This window comes from Mustela nivalis (genome assembly GCF_964662115.1).
Source record: "Mustela nivalis genome assembly, chromosome: 6".
Taxonomy (NCBI): domain Eukaryota; kingdom Metazoa; phylum Chordata; class Mammalia; order Carnivora; family Mustelidae; genus Mustela; species Mustela nivalis.
This window is the reverse complement of record NC_139025.1, coordinates 101,610,005-101,630,143: the sequence shown is the minus strand read 5'-3', so window position 1 is coordinate 101,630,143 and position 20,139 is coordinate 101,610,005. Positions and strand designations below refer to the sequence as shown.

Below are 20,139 nucleotides of genomic sequence, written 5' to 3'. Positions count from 1 at the left end.
GAGGAGACATGTTCTTGCATTCAGAGGAATGAGCCTCACATAATAATGATCTCACAATGAGCAGTGCAGACCCACAGAGCCGTGTATATGTGCTGGTGTGGACCTGTGTCTTTGTTCCTGAGTGTGTGTGTGTTAGCCTGGGTTTAGGAACATTGTTTCTCTGAGCATCACCCTAGACATGGACTGCTGGGAGAAAGGGTGGGTATGGAAGAAGGATGTTAAGCAGCGGTGGCTGGCGAGCTGACCTAAAGTACAGATCTGGTTTGCTTTGTCTCCTGGAGCCTGGTCTCCCTTGCAGTCCCTAGCCCTTGGCCCATAAATTCTGTTGCTAGCCCCAGTCTCATCCAGTTTGTTGTTGGAGCCAAACTGTGAAGTAGCTACAACCGTAGCTTTGAAGGCGAAGTCTGAACTGAATGAAGTACTTAAGTGCTCAACTAGTCTGGGGCACCTGCGTGGCACAGTTGGTTAAGCCTCCAACTCTTGGTTTGGCTCATTTTGTAATCACAGTGTGCTGACCCTGAGTTGGGCTCTAGGCTCAGTATGGAGTCTGCTTAAGACTCTCTCTCCTTCTGTCCCTCCCTGCCCCCTCTATCTCAAATAAATAAATCAATCTTTTAAAAAAAAGATGTATTTATTTATTTATTTATTTATTTGCGAGAAAGAGATTGAGAGAGAGAGAGTGCACATGAGAAGGGAGAGGGTCAGGGTGAGAAGCAGACTCCCCGCTGAGCAGGGAGCCCGATGGGGGACTCAATCCAGGGACTCCAGGATCATGGCCTGAACCAAAGGCAGTTGCTCAACCAACTGAGCCACCCAGGCGCCCTCAAATAAATAAATAAATCTTTAAAAAAAAGAGCTCTACTCGTCTAAGGACAGACAAAGACTGAACTGCAATAGGCAGATCAAAGGGCAAAGAGTTAAAAGGCTCTGTTGCTGATTCTGATGTATGACCTTTGACAAGCAATGACCCAAGTGGTCCTAGACCTCAGTGTCCCCACCCGTGCAACAAAAATTTGGACCGAGCAAGCTCCAAGGCCCCCACCCATGCTGGCAAGGTTGATAAGATGCTAACAACAAACATTGTAGGGAGGAGAGAGAGGCATGAGAGCTGCAAGAAGTCTGGCTGGGGATCAGGAGGGAGGCCAGAGAAGCAATGTGACTGCTGACACTGGATAAGGAGAACAAGGTATACAGGAGAGGGAGGTGGGGGAAAGTAAACCAGAGGCTCAGAGGTCAAGTTCAGGGTAATCAGTTGTTTTTCAAGGCCTCCACTCTGTGGAACCCAAAGGTATGTGAAAGAGGCTCCCCCAAACTCCTAACTGCACCCTGTCTTCTCTGTCGTTAGTGGGAGGCAGATTACCCTGTGGGGTGAAGGTTTGGCAAAATGGAGCCCTTTAGGCCACAAATCCTGCCTGGGTCTCCTTGCTTGGCCCAGAACTCACACTGAGGACCCCGCTTCCCTAGCCCCTAATGGTCAGTGTCATGGCTGGCACAGGGCTGAGGGACAGTGTGCTAGAGTCCCTGGGTTGCAATTCCAACCCTGCCATTTGTGTTCCTCCAGTTCATCTCCTCCCTCCCTCTCTCCCTCTTCCCTTCCACCACCTCCTATCCCACCGTCAAAGCATCCTTTCCTGTCCCAAGTGGAATGGAGCTGTGAGACGTGCAAGGCTAGACTGGAGGGAATCTGAGTCTACCCCCAACTGCCCTTCCCAGGAGTCCTTTGAGGAAGAAGAGGCCTGCTGACCTCATTCGGGGTCCTAGGATAGACAGGTCTTGGGAGGTAGCCACAGATCTGGACTGTCAGGGCCTGGCCTGGATAGATCAGCCCCAACCACAGGTGGCCATCTGGGGCTTCTGCAGGCCAGGCAAATCTGCAGCAGTTCCAAGACCCTGTCTGGAACACAACAGAAACCTATCAATCACTCCCACCAATCAAGGGGCTTGGAGCCCAGTTTAGCCAGGCCACCTGCGTCCTAAGCCTATGACTGTAGTCCCCCTCCCCCACTTCCTCCAACTGGGGGAAAAGTAGCTTGGGAACACTGTGGGATAGGGGGTGGGGGTTGAAGGGTCTGATGCAATCCTAGTGGCTCCAAAAGAAGATGCTCTCTGTCTCTAGCCTGCTCTCTGAACGCTCTGCCATAGTCCCATTATCGCCCCCCTGTGGCCTCAGGAGGCTTTGCAGGCCTGGGTAGGGACAGGCGGCTATAATTCCTGGGAACTGGAGGACTTGACTGTAGCTCTGAGTGACCATCAGGGGCTGCTGAGCCAGTACTTGTGCAAGGGCCTATTTAGCCAGAGCGGCCCCACCTTGGTTGAACAGCCATTTTGTTGTTTATGCAGTGAAACTTAAATTGACCCTGCCCCCCCACCCAAGTCTGGGAAACCAGTCCCAGGTAACAAAGCCCAAATACAAGGGTGGGTCAGGTCAGGGGGAGACATCCATTGGGGGGGGGGCACATACTGTCTCCCTAGTTACCAAGGAGTATGGGCCCTGCCCTTTGGGCACCTTTTGGGCGCCAATTCTGACCAAGGTGATAGGCTGGTTCAAATGTCTACTAGGGTAAATTGTAATTCAATTGGTCACTTATGTGTGACCTAACATGACTATGCAGCTTTCTCTGTGTGTTACAATTTCATTGGTCACCTGTGCGTGGCCAGGCCCAACCACATGGCCTTTGCCCTTAAAAGCTAGTCTGTGAAGTAGAGAGAGGTCGCCCTCTTTGTAAGAGGCACGGCCCCAAACGTTCGGTTTGATAAAGCTTTGCTTGACCTTCACTTTGTATCAGTCTCGCTCCTTTAATCACGGACCCATTATTGAGGGACCCAACACTTGGGAGCCCAGAAACCCAGACAGAGTCCAGGGCAGTGGGAAAGCTCACTCTGGGACTTTGTTCTCCTTGTCCTGTGTACAATCTATCACTGTTCCACCTCTGTACTTTTACAGTTTTATTTCTCACTTTCTGTATCTTGAGATACAGCCCTTCCTCCCTTTAGCGTGAATGTCCCCATCTTTCTTTCTTTTTTTTTTTTTTTATTTATTTATCAGAGAGGGGGGGGGGAGAGCGAGCACAGGCAGACAGAATGGCAGGCAGAGGCAGAGGGAGAAGCAGGCTCCCCGCCGAGCAAGGAGCCCGATGTGGGACTCGATCCCAGGACGCTGGGATCATGACCTGAGCCGAAGGCAGCTGCTTAACCAACTGAGCCACCCAGGCGTCCCTGTCCCCATCTTTCAAAGCCCTATCTCAGTCTCCTCCTTCCTCCCCTCTCTGACCACCCAGACCCACCCTGGTTATTCCTTCTAAGATAGTGTTCAGTCACAGGCGGTTGGCACTCTAGTTTACAAAGTTCACAGTCATCCTCTTCAGCCTCACAGCAAATCCGTGAGGCAGGAATGATCACTCCCATTTTACAGAGGAAAATCTGAGGCTCAAAGAGGTAAAGTCCCTCAGACATAGGGGGTCTTAATTCAAAGTTGCCTCCTAGAAACCAGTGATCTAGTATAGACCTTGTCATGGGCCCTCAGCTCAGAGAAGCCACCATGGAAATCACATTCCAACTATATGCTCCTCAATGAGAACATGCTAGAATATTCTGACTGCCTGGCGCACATACCCTGCTTCCTGTACATCTAAAGATATTCCCGTTAAACACAGTCCAGCTATCATACCGTGGCCACAAATTCTCTGCAACTCTCCCAGTACGACGTGGAGTCTACTGACTCACTCCTTTGACCTGGGCTGGCTTTGTCACTTGCTTTGAGCCAAGGAAAATGACAGAAGTGATGTTGTACAAGTTCTAGAGCTTAGGCCCCAAGAGACCTTGCTACCTTCACTCTCTTGGAACACTGTCCTGAGACCACCCTGTAAGAAAGTCAGTCTATCCTACTGGAGACTGAGAGACCACATGGAGGAGAACTGAGGCCCCCAGCCAACAGCCAGACAGGTGAATGAAGGCCATCTTGAACCTTCCACCACAATAGTTGCATGAATGAGCCCAAATAAGACCAGCAGAGGAATGGTCCAGCCAACCCACAGAATCATGAGAAATAATAAATTTTTCTAAATGAACCACTGAGTTTTGGGGTTGTCTGTTATATAGCAATAGATAACTAGAGCACCAGGAGTAAAAGCTTTTTCCATGGCAGTCGGAAAGGCACAACTTAGATTGGTTTATGTAGAAAAGAGATCTGATGGCTCTCCTAACTATCATCCTGGGGAAAACTGGATCCGGGTACTCAAGACACCATCAAGGATATTCTCTTCTCAGATCTCAACAGCTTCCTCTGAGATGGCTTTTTTCTCAAGGATGGTGTAGCAGTCTGTATTTTCTGAAGAGGGATACAACAATGGCTTCCACTACACGTTCTTGCTCAATGTGATGGTGCTATTCTGCCATTGAGAGAAAGTCTCATTTCCCTTCCCTTGAATCTGCACTGGCCTAGGACTGGCTTGCAACCAAGAATGAGGTGGACTTCTAAGGCTGGACACAAAAGGTCACACAGCTTTCCCTTAGATCTCATGGGGCATTCACTCTGGAAAAGGCCAGCTGCCATTTGGGAAGTCTAACTATCCTGAGACCACCATCCTGGGGAGCCCTAGTATAGTGTTCTGGTCAGTAGTCCCAGCTGAGCCCAGACTTCCAGCCCTCCCCACCAAGGCACCAAACATGTGATTGTAGCCATCTTGGATAGACCAGACCAGCCCATCTACCAGAGGAGTGCCAATGAGGGGCCTCAACTAATGTCACAAAAAGAAGAATTACCCACTCAAGTACTACATGAAATTGTGACCTGTAGGTCATTTAAACCACTAAGATTTGGGGTAGTTTGCTACATAGCAGCAGTATCTAGAGTAGAAGCTGTTTCCATGTAGTATCTTCCAGAAACTTCAGGCTCCCTCTTAGCCCATCTCAAATCTCCAAAGGAACAAAAATGTCTCTTCCCCTAATTGTTCCAGCAGAAGTTCTGGGAGAGGTCCTCCTTGACCCATTCCTGATCCAATCCCTTTACCATGGGATAGAAAGCTCTGATAAGCCCATTTCTGGAGCCAGAGATAGATCAGCCCCACTGGAGTCACATGGACTGATTTTTCCCAAAGGAATATTGTGATGCAAGAGTGGATGTTTAGAAGAAAAAAATGACACATACCTACTGAAGGCACAACCACAATCACAAGCATCCTTATCCTAGGAGGCATTGACCTGAAATGTCTAACTACTAACTTTGATATCAGGAGTGGAGTCTTGATATCAAGAGACCACTTTCACAGCTATCAATCTGGAGAGTTTACCTTCCATGTGTTCTGATATAAACCTATGCATGTGTGACTCCTCTTCACCTTGTAACCACATCAACACAGCCCAGAAGAGCTGAGCAAAACTGAAACACTGTAATTCCAGCTTAGGAAATGGAAGAAAAAGGAAGAAACCTGTCAGCACCTTGTCTTACTTTGTGTAGGTCTTAGGTGGGAGCAGATTCCCACAGAATGGGCTATGGGGCCAGCAGATACCCCAAAGCATGTCCAGTAGAGCACTCTACCTTGCACAATATGCTTACTGTAGCCACCACAGAATGCTCTTCCAGCTTAAAACAGGGTTTCCCTACTGTCGCCATGGTGTATTCCCCACAGCCACAGCCTTATGGTGACACGTCCATCTCTAGAGCTCATCATGTTTACCACAGTATTCAAGCCCTGTTGTTTCCACCACTGACTATGGGATTCCCACGATGTCCCCACAATGTTCACCAAGCTTTCTGTGGTGTGCTCACATTCACTACAGTGTCTTCAGCACACTTAGAGTTTGCTTACACCCAGTGACATTGTAGTGTTTACTACATGAACCAGTGAGTTCATATTCTATACATGGACATCATAGTGTCCCCACAGTGCCTCTAGTAGTTCTCAGAAACGTCTACAGTCACCATTTTATATAGAATTAGGGGTGCACGCTTGCTAGGGTGTTTTCTCAAGAGTGTTCATATACCCCTCTCCTGACTTGTCCTGTTCACCATGACATGTTTATGCTGGTTGTTCATGAAATTTGACCTGAGCATCTACCAGACACAGCTGTTTGTTTCCTGTGACCCAAGGCCTCTTTTCATGACTCCTTCAAGAGGGCCCAGGTGGCTCTGTGTGTGGTATGACCTCAGCTCTGACCAAGATGCTGGCAGTCCAAAGAGCCTGAGGCAGTGATGGGGGCGGCCTTGCTCAGGGATGAGGTGAGGTGAATGCTGGGTAGAAGTCCTCTCTGGCAGTAAGTTTCTGTGACTCGCAACTGTTTTATGGGCTAGAGCTATGGAAAGTTAGTGTGAGGAGCCTCCCTCTTTCCAAGCAGACTCTTTCGCCCACGCAACACCTGAACCATAGGATTTGGGACTCCCAGGGTGAGCAAGAGGGAGGAAGGGGAAATGGATGTTAGATAGAAAGGCCTTGGTGAGCAGCCTTAGCCAGATGGGGTGAGACAGAGGGAGAGATACAGACATGTGGGTTCCTGACTCCATTCTTAGTGGACTGACCTTTTGTTTCCAGAAGCCAGGCAGCATTCAGGGAGGCTGAATTGGGGCATTTCCCCGCCAGGAGAACAAGAGCTTTGAGGATAGGATATTGGTTAGTGACAAGGAAGGCAAAGAAAGGGTAGAAGACGTTTGAATCCCACTGTGCATTTTAAAAAATTGAAACACAATTTTCATACTATAAAATCCACCATTTTGAATGCACAATTCTGTGAGTTTTGATGAATGCAAGCAATCAGGTAACCACCATCACACCAAGACAGAAAATATTTCCAGCAACTTTGTAGTCAATCCTTCCCTCCATGTTCAGCTGCTGACAAGCACTGGTTTTCTTTCCCTGTAGTTTTGCTTTTTCAAGAATGTCATATAAATGGAATCCTTTAGTATGAGCTTTTTAAGTTTGCCTTCTTCTGCTTAGTATAATCATTCATGTTGTTGAATGTGCCAATAGCTCAATTCCTTTTTATTGCCAAGTAGTGTTCCATTGTGTGACCATATATGGTTTATCTATCCATTCAGCACTTGAGGAATGAGTGGGTGGTTGCCACTTGTTAGCAGTTACATTTTAGCTGTAAATATTTGTATACAGATTTTTGCATAAACATGTTTCTCATTTCTTTGGGGGTAAATACCTAGGAGTAGGATAGTGGGTGATATGCTAAGTGTATGTTTAATCTCGTAAAAAACTGCCAAACTGTTTCCAGAGTGATTGAACCATTTACATTCCTACCAGCAATATATGAGAGTCCCAGGTGCTCAGCATTCTCACCCACACTTGATACTGTCAGTTTCAGGTTTGTTTTTAGCCCTTCAAACAGGATTCCTAGTGTGATTTCATTGTGGTTTTAATTTGCTTTTCTCTGGTGACCAGTGATGTTGAGCTTCTTTTTGTACTTTTATTTGTCGTGCATAGATCTTCTTGGGTGAAGAATCTCTTTAAATATTTTCCTACTTCGTAATTGAGTTGTCTTATTATAGGTATACTTGGCTTCTCAAAAGTTCACCTTACTCCAGTTAACTTTTACAAAAGGGCCTACATTAGTACCTGTTTTCGCTAGCTGAATGAAAACCAAAGATGCTATTCAGTTTCACAAAAAGTGACAAAATAATGTTCAGCGTCTGTTTTGTTGTGAGCCATTATAGAGGTAGCGGGACCAGAGCAGCGAGAGTGGCGCCACCTAGCCCCTTTCCGGGGAACTGCACTCAGCGTCTCCCCAGCAAGCTGCCATTGTTTTGAACAACGGTGCCTGTGAGCATCTGTGCTTTATCTTGATTTATTTTGTGCTTCTGTAAGCAAGATGTGTCCTAAGGTATCAGAAAATCCTAAAAGAGGTTACTTTTTGGTTTGGGAAGGCTGAAACTTTTTTTCCATAAAAGTTAATGGTGATTACTTCCTCATCCTAACACCATTTTGTCTTAAGAAAGTTTTTACTGGTGAGACGCCTGGGTGGCTCAGTTGGTTGAGCGGCTGCCTTCGGCTCAGGTCATGATCCCAGCATCCTGGGATTGAGTCCCACATCGGGCTCCTTGCTTGGCAGGGAGCCTGCTTCTCCCTCTGCCTCTGCCTGCCATTCTGTCTGCCTGTGCTCGCTCTCTCCCTCTCTCTCTGACAAATAAATAGAATCTTAAAAAAAAAAAAAGAAAGAAAGAAAGTTTTTACCGGAACCCTCTGCTTTTGGAGAGTGGGGGGAAACTGTATTGAATATGTATATTCTGGGTATAAGTCCTTTATCAGATATGTATTTTGAAATTTCTTTTCCCAATCTGTACCTTGCTTTTCATTTTCTTTCTTTCTTTTTTTTTTTTTTTAAGAATTTATTTACCTGGGGCGCCTGGGTGGCTCAGTGGTTTGGGCTGCTGCCTTCGGCTCGGGTCATGATCTCAGGATCCTGGGATCGAGCCCCGCATCGGGCTCTCTGCTCCGCAGGAAGCCTGCTTCCCTCTCTCTCTCTCTCTCTCTCTCTGCCTGCCTCTCTGCCTACTTGTGATCTCTGTCTGTCAAATAAATAAATAAAATCTTAAAAAAAAAAAAAAAAAAGAATTTATTTACCTATTTGTCAGAGAGAGATCACCAGTAGGCAGAGAGGCAGTCAGAGAGAGGGGGGGAAGCACGCTAAGCAGAAAGCCAGATGTGGGGCTCAATCCCAGGACCCTGAGATCATTACCCAAGCCAAAGGCAGAGGCTTAACCCCCTGAGCTGTGGAGGTCAAGAAAAATCAAGGCCATCCCACCTCAGGTTTAGCCTTAGCATAGGTACAGCCGTCTTAGCTCTGGCAGCCATCTTAGACCCCTGTGCCCAAGGGCTGAACTCCCCCGCCCTGCTTTAGTAAGCTCCACCCTGCTTTGGTTCCAGGAAGCCCCACCCTACTTTAGTAACAGGAACCCATAAATACCCCTGCCTTAACTAAGCTCAGGGTCCAAGTCCCTACTCCATTGAATCGGGTATACTTGGGCCCAAGCTTAAGCTTGTTAAATAAACCCTCCTGTGATTGCATTGATGTTGGCTCCTTGGTGGTCTCTTGGGACACGGAAAACTCTGGTACAATATGAGCCACCCAGGAACCCCTGCTTTTCATTTTGTTAACAGGCACTTAAGAGTGTCTTTTGATGAGCGAAGTTCTTAATTTTGATTAAGTCCAATTCACCAACTTTTTAATTTTGTGGAACTGTGTTGGAGCTAAGAAATCTTTGCCTAATCCACAGTCGCAAAGATTTCCTTCTGTTTTCTTCAGGAGTTTTTCAGTTTTGGGTTTTACCTATGGTTCATTTTTAACTAGTTTTTGCATGTAGTACAAAGTGTAGGTCAAAGATCATTTTTTTGCATGTGAATGTCCAATTATCCCAGCACTGTTTGTTGAAAAGACTCTTTTTTCTTGAACCACCTTTTTTTTTTTAAATTTAAAGATTTTATTTATTTATTTGACAGAGAGAGATCACAAGGAGGCAGAGAGGCAGGCAGAGACAGAGGAGGAAGCAGGCTCCCTGCTGAGCAGAGAGCCCGATGTAGGGCTCAATCCCAGGACCCTGGGATCATGACCTGAGCTGAAGGCAGAGGCTTTAACCCACTGAGCCACCCAGGCACCCTTGAACCACCTTTATCTGTGTTTTTTAACATTATGGCTCTTTGAGGCATTGACACCAACACCCTTGAGCTTTCTTACACAAAAGTCAGTAACATTGCAGGAATAAACCCGTCTCTTACCTGATCCCAAAACAGGACCGCTTATGCCTGAATAAAACACAGGCTTTTCAATGGAACAGCTCTTTTAGCTTTTACTTAAAGCCCCTCTGCTCTCCCAGGACTGAGTGAGACACGAGTCTGATGACTGTTAAGCACAATCTAGGTCCAGAACTGCCTCGTTTCTCCAATGACTCTCATATATCCCAAGAGGCTCCTCGGTCAAAGAGGTTTTGAATCCTCTACTTCCAACTAATCAGCCTCCATTAAACAGAGAGAGAATGCCCTGAGAAAGCGTCAGTCACCTTTGCCTTTCGGGCTGCTTTCTCCTGTGATTTTCATTTTAGCCTGATCATAATCAGTGAAGGAGAAAGTATACTGTGCAAGATATATGACTTCTGCTGGGGCACCTGGTTGGCTTACTTGGTGGAGCATGTAACTCTTTTTTTTTTTTTTTTAAAGATTTTATTTATTTATTTGACACAGGGAGAGAGAGAGAGAGATCCCAAGCAGGCAGAGAGAGAGAGAGAGAGAGGCAGAAGCGGGCTCCCTGCTGAGCAGAGAGCCCGATGCGGGGCTCGATCCCAGGACCCTGAGATCATGACCTGGGCCGAAGGCAGAGGCTTAATCCACTGAGCCACCCAGGCGCCCCGAGCATGTAACTCTTGATCTTAGGGTCGTGAGTTTGAGCTCCATGTTGGGCATAAATATTACTTAAAAAAAAAAAAAAAACAAAAAGAACTTCTGCCAAGACCTGGATCTTGAGGAAGCTTAGGAACTTGAACCCGGGCTGGGTCTCCATTTTCCCACAACGGCCTCTCATACAAGATAGAGGCATGAGGTAATTGCCTTCCAGGATGGCAGGGGTATGAGAGGGCTCTTCAACTGGCTGTGCGCTTCTGGGAGCAGACCATTCTGAGGAACGAAGGAAGGAAGGAAGGAAGGAAGGGAGGGAGGGAGGGAAAAGAAAAGAAGAAAAAAGAAAAGAAAGCCAGTTTATAAAAAGAGCCAAAGTCAGGAGCTGGGGCTGGGCTCCTCTGTGGCAAGTCCCTCCTCACAGGCTATCTGGTGTTTTTCCCTTGGTGTGTGGGTTCTCTCTTTGTGGCAGCTCTACTTGCCTCCTACTCCTGGTGGGTTCATCTCCTGCATTTTCTTAGTTCAAGTTCCAGCAGAATCATTCTGATGGATTCAGCTAGTTCCCAACCTCACCCCTATAGAGTGGAGCCTTTTTCATGAAACACTTCGCCAGTCACCAGCTGCCTATGTTTGGGCTGGATTTAGGTCAGATGCTCAGCCTGAGCTTATCAGTGGTCATTCCTAGCCAAACCCCTTGGTGGTACTGCTCCCTCAGGTAGGGGACTGGGGATGGGCAGTTACAGCTAAGAGGGGATTTGTGGTGTGGTGGCACCATGAGTGTTACCAGTGCAATATGAGGGTTTATCCTCATTCCTGAAACATGCACACACACAGTGCCCTGAGCACTCTCTCCTTCCTCTGAGCCTTCCAAGCCCCAAGCTCCTGTTTCCCACTTGGCTCCACCCTGAATTGAAGAGCTCTTTGCTCTACCTGGGAAAGCCGTGTCTTCCCTGACTGGAGCTCATAAAGGTAAGGACTGTGTCTTACATATCTCTGTGTCCCCAGTATCTGGCTCATCACATAAATTCATAGATCTCAATGTGGGGAAAGGGCTTCCCTCTGGCCTTTCATGGAGGCAGGGGCAGAACTAGGTGAAACCCAGATCTCCTGTTCCAAATCTAGGCCCCTCTCTGCAGTCAGTAGGGGCCCTGGCATCTCCCAGGGATGTGAAACTAGGGGAATGCTGTCCCACGTCTGGTTTGGGTGAGGCCTCTGGCTCTGTCCTGAGACACTGAGACATCCTCCCTTGAGGAGGCAGGCCCAGCCGTGACCCCTGTTGCCTGGGCAGCTCTGAGTCAGTTCTGGGGTGAACCTCCTGTCTGCTCCATGAACCCGCCAGGGAGCACTCGGAACAGACCCATAAACAGCATGACCCCACGTTCCTGAATGTTCTACTTCCCTTGATGGGCTTCGTGATGCATGAGGGCTGGAGTGGGTGGGGAAAATGGGCTGGCAGGCAGGACCCAAGTGCTCCAGCTTACTGACGGATCAGAGCAGCCTGAAATGTAAATGACAGCAACCCAGGGGACAGTGCCTGTGTCTGTGGAATGGCTGTGTGCGTAACTCTGTGCCTGTAGTGCAGGTGGACATGTGAGAGCAGGCAAACCTGATGGGGTGTGTCATGACGTGTATACACCCACACTCAGCTCTGATCCCCAAGCGTAGTGCAATATAACTTTTGGCATTTCACTTTCCCTCTCTAGACCTCAGAGAGGATTCTATGGAGTCTAAAGCTCCCTCCTCTTCCTCTCCCATCACTGCCCCTTACACCTCCCTCCAGACTCTTCTCCTTGTGTTCAGCAGAGCAGCTTTCCCAGCCTCTGAAGCCCCATCCCTGCAGACACCCCAGACACCAGGGGCCTCATCTTCTTCCCCAAGTTCCTACTGAAGCCTTTATTTTACTGGAACAACTCTCTCACCGAGAATTCTGAAACATTCTCCCATTTCCTTGTGCATGTGTGTGTATTTATGTGTAACTCTGACTACAAGTGTGTTTGAGATGGGCAATGGAAAGGGAGAGAAGGCAGGGGCACCAGGTGTGGGGGGGAGGGGGAGAATGAGTTCATTTGCTTGTTTCTCAGAAGGTATATTTTTTTCCAGACCTCCAGAGACAGGCTCATAGGAGCATGTATCCACTCACCAGCTTTGTGCACATTCTCACAGTATCTATTAACAGCAAGACTCAGCCAGGTACCAGCTTGTCCAGGAACCCCTCCTCAAAGCCCCACATTGGGCTAACTGCCCCTCTGTTGTCTTCTACAAGACCTGTCCCCTGAGCACGTTTCCAGAAGAAAGTTTATCACATTCTACTGACACTGTCTGCTTTCTTGGCTGCCCCATCTGTTTGGTGATGTCTCTACAGGACAGGGACCATGTCTTGCTCTCTTGGCATCCCAGCATCTAGAATGTTCAGAACCTGTGTGTGAACTGAGTTGGACTTGCCGTGCCTCATGTGCTCCCATTAAGACATTCCATCCTCGGGACACCTGGGTGGCTCAGTTGGTTGGACAACTGCCTTCGGCTCAGGTCATGATCTCGGAGTCCCGGGATCGAGTCCCGCATCGGGCTCCCAGCTCCATGGGGAGTCTGCTTCTCTCTCTGCCCTTCTCCTCACTCATGCTCTCTCTCCCTGTCTCTCTCTCAAATAAATAAATAAAATCTTAAAAAAAAAAAAAAAAGACATTCCATCCTCAATGGCCCTAATGACCCCTATGCCTACCACCCCCTCTGGAATGTGAGGTTAACCAAACCCAATACACCAATGGTGTAGACTTTCCCTGGGGTCACCACCCCAGGACCTTCCTCTGGCCCAGGCAAGCCTTGCTCTAACTCTGAAAATGGAGACAACCTAGGATACAGGGTGTGGGTGCTTGGTGGATCCTAAGCCAGTCTTAGGGCCCTCACCACAGGGAGACTTCCTCCTCTTTTCTGGACTTTCTGGCCCTGGAATGAACCTTGTTGGCGCCAGTGGGCTTTTAATATTTTCCATTCCTGGCTGCTATACAACATTTCACCTCAAAAATGCATCCTTCCCCTCACAAAGGGCACGCCTTTCCAGTGAAAGGAACCCAGGGCTGGTGAATCGAGGTGACCCACTGCATTCTGTGCTTGGAGGAGCCCCAACTCAGTGCTTGGAGAAAGAGGTGGCAGAAATGTCTTCCCAGCCAAGCTGGGAGCCAAGCTCCCCGGCTAGCCGGAGGCCTCACGGTCCCACAGGAAGCCTGGATCCACGGCAAGCTGGGGGCACCTGCTCGGTTCGGTCTGGGACTCCAGGCCCCTTCCATTTGGCTTTACCCCTCTGAGCGCTGGGTCTGCACGGTGGGGATAACGCCACCGCCCGTCTCTCAGGGTGCTTGCGAGCCTCGAATGCTACTCCTTCGGGTCACCCGGGAGCTTTAAAACACACCCCACCCGTGCTCATCCTCAGAGGCACGGATTTCACGGGTATGGGGTGCAGCCTGGACGCATGTTTAAAAGCTCTCCGTGATTCGCTCTCTTGCTCTGTTGGGAACGCGCTGCCTGTGGGGACTCGTTTCAGTGACACCTGCGGCTTTGATGCGCCAGGGCGCTACGCCGCCCGTTTTCCCGGAAACTCAATCCCATGGGTGCCTGAAATTCACGGACGGGGTGGCGGGAAAGCCCTTGGAGAAGGCGGGTGAAGGGTCCTGCGGGTTTGCTCCGGGCCTTGCCAAGCCTGCCCGGCCACAGACACACGCGTCTGGGCCACCAGCCCCGGGCCCAGGCCCGAACCCAGCAGGCCTGCCCCGGAGACCCCTCTGCTGGGCGGGCCAGCCCTCCCCGGACGGACCCAACCTCACCGCGGCTCCACAGCCTCGCCTCCCAGACCCAGGCCTCGAGCCGGAGCGTGCGAGGGTGAGGCGGAGGGCGCCCCGCTCGGTCACCCCCTCACTGCACGTCGGGGTCCCGGCGGTCACGAGGGGTTAAGCCTGGAGCGAGCCGGTGCGCTGTGGGGAGGAGAGGGGGTCTGGGGGTCTGGCGGGGAGGGGGCGGAGACGGACATCTGCTTTCCTCAGCCAGAGGCGAGAGCGTCCGAGGAAGGTTCCACAGCCCGGGGGAAGCCCCCAGCGGGAGAGCCAGGCTCCTGGGGGAAAGCAAGAGGAGAGCCGGCGTCTTCTCCCAGAGCCCGCCCCCGGGCCGTCCCCGGCGCCATATCCCGGCGTCCGCGTGTCCTCGTGGGCTCCACGGTTCTCCCCCGGCGGGGCGGGCGGCACGGCCCCTGCCTGAGGAGCTTCGTCCGAAGTCCAGACCCCCGGCAGAGGCCCGAGCCCTCAGAGGCCCTCCCCAGGCCCGCCGGTCTTCACCAGGTCAGTGAACAGGCCTGGGCGCTCGAGTCCCGAGTCCCCGCGGGAGACTTCGCCGGCTGAGGTGGCTGGCTCTCCTCAGGCGCTCGCCTCGCAAAGCCTTTGGAGGCTTCCCCGCGGCCGTGTGTCCCTGGCCAGGGTAGGAGAGAGAGGGTGGGAGGGGAAGGCAGTATGGTGGGCACAGCACAGCAGGCCGGAAGGAGGAGGGGACAGCAGGGCTGCCAGACTGGGCCCCACAAGCCCAGAGTCCAGGAATAGCAGCGGCCACAACCACCTCTCCGCCATCCTGCCCACTTGTGTTTTGCCGCTGAGGCCGCAGTAAGTGTGGGCAGAGGCAGGCGCTTCGGCCTCCAGAGAAGCATCTACAGCCTCAGCCAGGTCAGAGGAAGAGAGAACTACGGAGCTGGGAAAAACTCAGTCTCAACAAGTCTGCCCCGACCCCTTGGTATCTAAGGTGGAAAATACACAGGCTTTGAAGCCAGAAAAACTAGATCAAACTCCGCCTCCATCACTGTATTCATGCACTGATCCTACAAATATTTCTTTTAAAGATTTTATTTTATTTATTTGACAGACATCACAAATAGGCAGAGAGGCAGGCAGAGAGAAAGGGAAGCAGGCTCCCCACCGAGCGAGCGGAGCTCAATCTCAGAACCCTGGGATCATGACCTGAGCGGAAATCACAGGCTTTAACCCACTGAGCCACCCAGGCACCCCTCGTCCTATGAATATTTTTAGCTTCTACTATGTAGCAGGCCCGGTGTGCTAGGGTCACTAAAAAGAATGAAGCACAGCCCCCATCTTCGAGGAGCTTATCCATAGAGGGAGAGAGAGAGCCATAAAGAGATATCAGGGAAGGCTCCCTGGAGGAGGTGTTGCCAGAGTAGATTTTTTTTTTTAAGATTTTATTTATTTATTTGTCAGAGAGAGTGAGCACAGGCAGACAGAGAGGCAGGCAGAGGGAGAAGCAGGCTCCCTGCTGAGCAAGGAGCCCTATGTGAGACTCGAGGACGCTGGGATCATGACCTGAGCCGAAGGCAGCTGCCCAACCAACTGAGGCACCCAGGCGTCCCTGTCAGAGTAGATTTTAAATATAAATAGCAGCTGGATGAAAAAGGAGAGGAAGGGTACTGGGGGCAGAGAAGACAGCATGAGCAAAACCAGCGTGGTATATCAGGAGCGGCTGGAAGGTGAAGCATGTGGCCGTGTTGCTGGCAAGATTCTTAGTCCAGAGCAATAGAAACCAATGGAAGCTACTTTAAATGGTAAAGGAATTTACTGAAAAGATTGGCTCCCACACTCCTGGAAGCCCCAGTTTATTTACTGAAGTTTATTTATTAACTAATCTCTATGCCTAACATGGGGCTCAAATTTACAACCCTGAGATCAAGAGCTCCATGCTCTTCTGATGAAGCCAACCAGGCACCCCGGGACCTCAATCTAGAAACTCCAAGATAAACTCCTCAAACCCAGGGCAGGAAACATGGCAGAGTTAGCTCTGGAGGGACCCCAGAGATTATTTTGTCTATAGTTCTTCATCTTGAGTCCCTGGGAACAAAAAGGTATAATACAACATTTTGAATGTGTGTTAATGTATTTTTTGGGGGACAGGGTGCATGCCTTTTATCAGATTCTCAAAGGTATCTTAAGTCAGGTTCTTCCAGAAGGAAAATCCTGAAAAATGAGAAATCCTGAAATGAAGATTCATGTGTAAGTGATTTAGTAAGGAAATGTTCCCAGAAGAAGCCAGTAAGGGAGAAGGGGAAGCAGGATAGTAGGGGAAAGGGAGGAAGACAGGGAAAAGAGTAATTTTATGTGAAACCGTATACTCAGCCTGATCCTTGGGGCACTCAGGAGCATTAATGACACCTGCAAGTTTGTCCCTACTCAAGACAAAGTAGCTAGACTTTTGTACTCCCATAGTAGTTGGTCACTGGCCATGGGCCAGGTGCCCTACAGCTGTGTGTGGGCTAAAATTAGTATAGATGTATAATTTCTTTGGTTAATATTTGACAAATTTCTTTCCATCCTTTTACTTTCTTTTTTTTTTTTTTAAGATTTTTATTTATTTATTTGACAGAGAGAGAAATCTCAAGTAGGCACAGGTAGGCAGAGAAGCAGGCAGGGAAAGGGGGAGAAGCAGGCTCCCCGTTGAGCAGAGAGCCCATTGTGGGGCTCAATCCTAAGACCCTGGGATCATGACCCAAGCCAAAGGCAGAGGCTTAACCCACTGAGCCACCCAGGCACTCCTCCATCCTTTTATTTTCAAACTTTCTGTGCTCTTATGTCTTAAACATGCCTCTTACGAATAGCATATAGCTAGATTCACTACCTTCTCTAGTTTGGCAATATTTTTCTTTTAACTGAGACTGAAAGTCCATTTATATTTATTAAAACACTGATACTTACACACACCTACTCCCTTATGTATTTATTTGTAGGTATGCATGTATATATTTGTAACCTATTATTTTTTATTTTCTAGGTTTCTTTTTCTAGTCTTTCTTGTTTTCTTATTTTTCCTTATTCCACTTTTCACTAGTTTGCTAATTAATTTATAATTAGCAAACACTAGAAATTTTAACATGCATATTACACTAGAAATTTTAACATGCATATTTTATTTGTCTAAGTTTAAAGTTAGTCAGCATCTTCAATTTGTTCTTAAATAAAATAAGGATAGGTATGCCTGGGTGGTTCAGTGGGTTAAGTATCTGACTCTTGCTTTCAACTCAGGTCATGATCTCAGGGTTGTGGGATCAAGCCTGCGTTGGGCTCCGTGCTCAGTGGGGAGTCTTATTTGACAGAGAGAGATCACAAGTAGGCAGATTCTCTCCCTCTGCCCACCCCCCAGTCTCTCTTTTTAAAAATTAATTAATTAATTAATAAAAAGATTTTTTTCCCCCTCATACAGAATTGTTTTCAGAAGGAAGCTCATTTAGATGACCTATTCCGTCTTATTACTGCAAAATGAAGTGTCCTTAGTTTCTTAGCCTAAAAATAGAGATAATTGAAATAGATCAGTAGTTCTTTTTTTTTTTTTAAGATTTTATTTATTTATTTGACAGACAGAGATCACAAGTAGGCAGAGAGGCAGGCAGAAAGAGAGGAGGAAGCAGGCTCCCTGCCGAGCAGAGAGCTCCATGTGGGGCTTGATCCCAGGACTCTGGGATCATGACCCGAGCCGAAGGCAGAGGCTTTAACCCACTGAGCCACCCAGGAGCCCCAGATCAGTAGTTCTTTTTTTTTTTTTTTTTAAGATTTTATTTATTTATTTGACAGAGAGAGGTCACAAGCAGGCAGAGGCAGGCAGAGAGAGAGGAAGGGAAGCAGGCCCCCCGCTGAGCAGAGAGCCTGACACGGGACTCGATCCCAGGACCCTGAGATCATGACCCGAGCCGAAGGCAGCGGCTTAACCCACTGAGCCACCCAGGTGCCCCTGGATCAGTAGTTCTTAACACTCTGGGGACATACACCTCTTAAGAAGCTGGTAAAAATTAGAGCCTGAAAACTCTGGACCCAGGAAAATATACATACACACAGAGAAATTGCGTGTATGTATATGCTCCCCTGAAACCATGCAGGGGCCCAAGATTAAGAACCCCCAATGAAATGACCACCATCGGGGCGCCTTGGTGGTTCAGTGGGTTAAGCCGCTGCCTTCGGCTCGGGTCATGATCTTGGGGTCCTGGGATCGAGTCCCGCATCGGGCTCTCTGCTCAGCGGGGAGCCTGCTTCCTCCTCTCTCTCTCTCTGCCTGCCTCTCTGCCTACTTGTGATCTCTCTCTGTCAAATAAATAAATAAAATCTTTAAAAAAAAAAAAAAAAGAAATGACCACCATCTGAATTCCTGCCAGAACTAACTTTTTTTTTTTTTTAAGATTTTATTTATTTGACAGGGAGATAGAGAACTCAAGTAGGCAGAGTGGCAAGCAGAGGGAGAGGGAGAACCAGGCTTTCCCCTGAGCAGGGAGCCTGATGTGGGGCTCCATCCCAACACCCTGGGATCAGAACCTGAGCCAAAAGCAGCCGCTTAACCAACTGAGCCACCCAGGCGCCCCCAGAGCTAACTTGAAATGTCGTGCCATGTTCTCTACCCTAAGCAGAGAGTTTCCACCAGTCTCCCGTGGGTGGGTATGAAGAGTACAGATCTTTGAGGTTTTGAACTGGGGCTTCCAGGATCTCCAGAGCCTCTTGGGGAAGGAGAAACTGAGAGCTGCCAGCCAAAACTTGCACAGAGCTAAAGCACAGGTGAGATTCTGCAACCAGACGTCTCCACAATTATTCATTCAGTAAATATTTATCGGACTCCATTCCAACTATCTACTGCTACATAACAAATCATACCTTCTGTAATAATAACAGAAGGCTTCTGTAATAATAGCAATCATTTATTTTTCTCTATCATGGTTCTAGGACTAACTGGGCTCACTATGTAACTCTTGCTCAGGGTCCCTCACATGCTTGTCATCTGATGGCGGCTAAAGTTGGAATCATCTCAAAGCCTCCTTAGTACATGTCTCACAGTTCATGCTGGCTATAGGCTAGGTTTGCTGTGGGGTTTTGGCTGAAACACCCGCATGTGGCCTCTCTAGGTGGCCAGGGCATCTTCACAACATGAAAGCTGGGTTCTAAAAGGGAGCATCTGAAGAGAGCACACCAGGAGGAAGCCATATTACTTGCTATGGCCTAGCCTTAGATATCACAAAACATGGTTTCTACCACATTCTATTAATTACATGCAAGTCATAAGACAAGCTCTAATTTAAAGGAAGGTCAGTTAGGTTCTATCTCTTGGTGGGAAATGTGTCCAAAAGTTTGCAGACATATTTTAAAACCATTATATATCCATTCTGTGAGCCAAGCACTGGAGAAGGCACTTGGGATAGTAGTAAATCACAAACCTTGCCCTTACAGTATTTACAGTCTAGTAGCAGAGATACACATCACTAAAGTAGTATTCCAAATATATATACAATTGTAGACTTTGATAGTGCTATGGAAAATGAATACAGGGAACCATGAGCAATCATATCACACGTTTGCATGACTTGGACCAGGGACCTAAGGAAGACTTCCCCAAAGCAAAGACATCTGGGTTGAAGTCTGACGCATTAGTGGATGCTAACTCTGTGAAGCGGGCTGAAGAAGGGCCTCCCAGGCAGAGAGAACAATAACCACTGGCCTTAGGGCGGGAGGAAAGATGTCCTGAGAGGCAGCTAATGTGTCTGTAGGCAAAGCGCAGAGAAAGGTATGAGACAAGCTGCTGAAATGGACTGAGGCCAGGCCTCTGGACTTTATAGGCTAGGCAAGGATATTGGTCTTTGGCCTTAAAGCTGCAGGAAACTGTTGGGGGTCACTCACTGGAGAGTGATGTGAACACATCTGCACCCTAAAGATCACTTTGGCAGCTGTGTGGATGGCCCCTGCCGGATGCTGAGTCAGTACTGGGAGGACTGGGAGACTCCTGTCTGCAATCCTTCCCCTCTCCA

The 20,139-nt window shown here is 48.6% G+C and overlaps 1 long non-coding RNA gene across 3 annotated transcripts in view; it reads left to right on the top strand.

Annotated features, from left to right (window-relative positions):
• The first annotated feature begins 14,310 nt into the window (after nt 1-14,310).
• LOC309867907 overlaps nt 14,311-20,139 on the top strand; it is a 92,169-nt gene continuing 86,340 nt past the window's right edge. For all 3 annotated transcript variants that reach the window (XR_014313388.1, XR_014313389.1, XR_014313390.1), the window contains exon 1: nt 14,311-14,650. This is a non-coding gene — a long non-coding RNA (uncharacterized lncRNA). The remainder of the gene's footprint in view (nt 14,651-20,139) is intronic.